This window comes from Chrysochloris asiatica, unplaced genomic scaffold, assembly GCF_000296735.1.
Source record: "Chrysochloris asiatica unplaced genomic scaffold, ChrAsi1.0 scaffold00053, whole genome shotgun sequence".
NCBI lineage: Eukaryota > Metazoa > Chordata > Mammalia > Afrosoricida > Chrysochloridae > Chrysochloris > Chrysochloris asiatica.
The window spans coordinates 3,613,922-3,614,463 of record NW_006408571.1 but is presented as its reverse complement, the minus strand read 5'-3'; positions in this window follow the sequence as shown (position 1 = coordinate 3,614,463).

Here is a 542-nt window from a genome sequence, read left to right as displayed (position 1 = left end):
ATTAAATTATGAGCCCCCCCCCCAAAAAAAAAAGAAAAAGAAAAAAGGTTCTTGTTAATTGTTTCAACAGTTGTAGGAGTACATTGACAGGGAGCTGCCAGAAATTCAAGCTGGATTAAGAAGAGGACATGGAATGATGAATATCATTGCTGACATCAGATGAATCTTTAATAAAAGCATAGAATACCTGAAAGTTGTTTACTTTATTAACTCTGTAAGGCGTTGTAAAGAAAACTAAAGTCCTCACAACTGAATCAATAAATAATATCATGATAAATTGAGGAAAGATTGGAATTGTCAAAAGACTTCATTTTGGTTGGATCCATAATCAACACTCATTAAAGAAATTTTAAAAAATGTATTGCATTAGGCAAATCTATTGCAAGACATCTTTTAAAGAGAAAAGCTGTGCCTGAACCAGTCACGATATATATATTTTTTTCTTAAATGTTTTATTGTGAATTATGTGATAGTTTACATGGGAGAACATTAGTTTTACATTCATTCTATCATATATCTCATTGCCATGGTTACAATCCCCT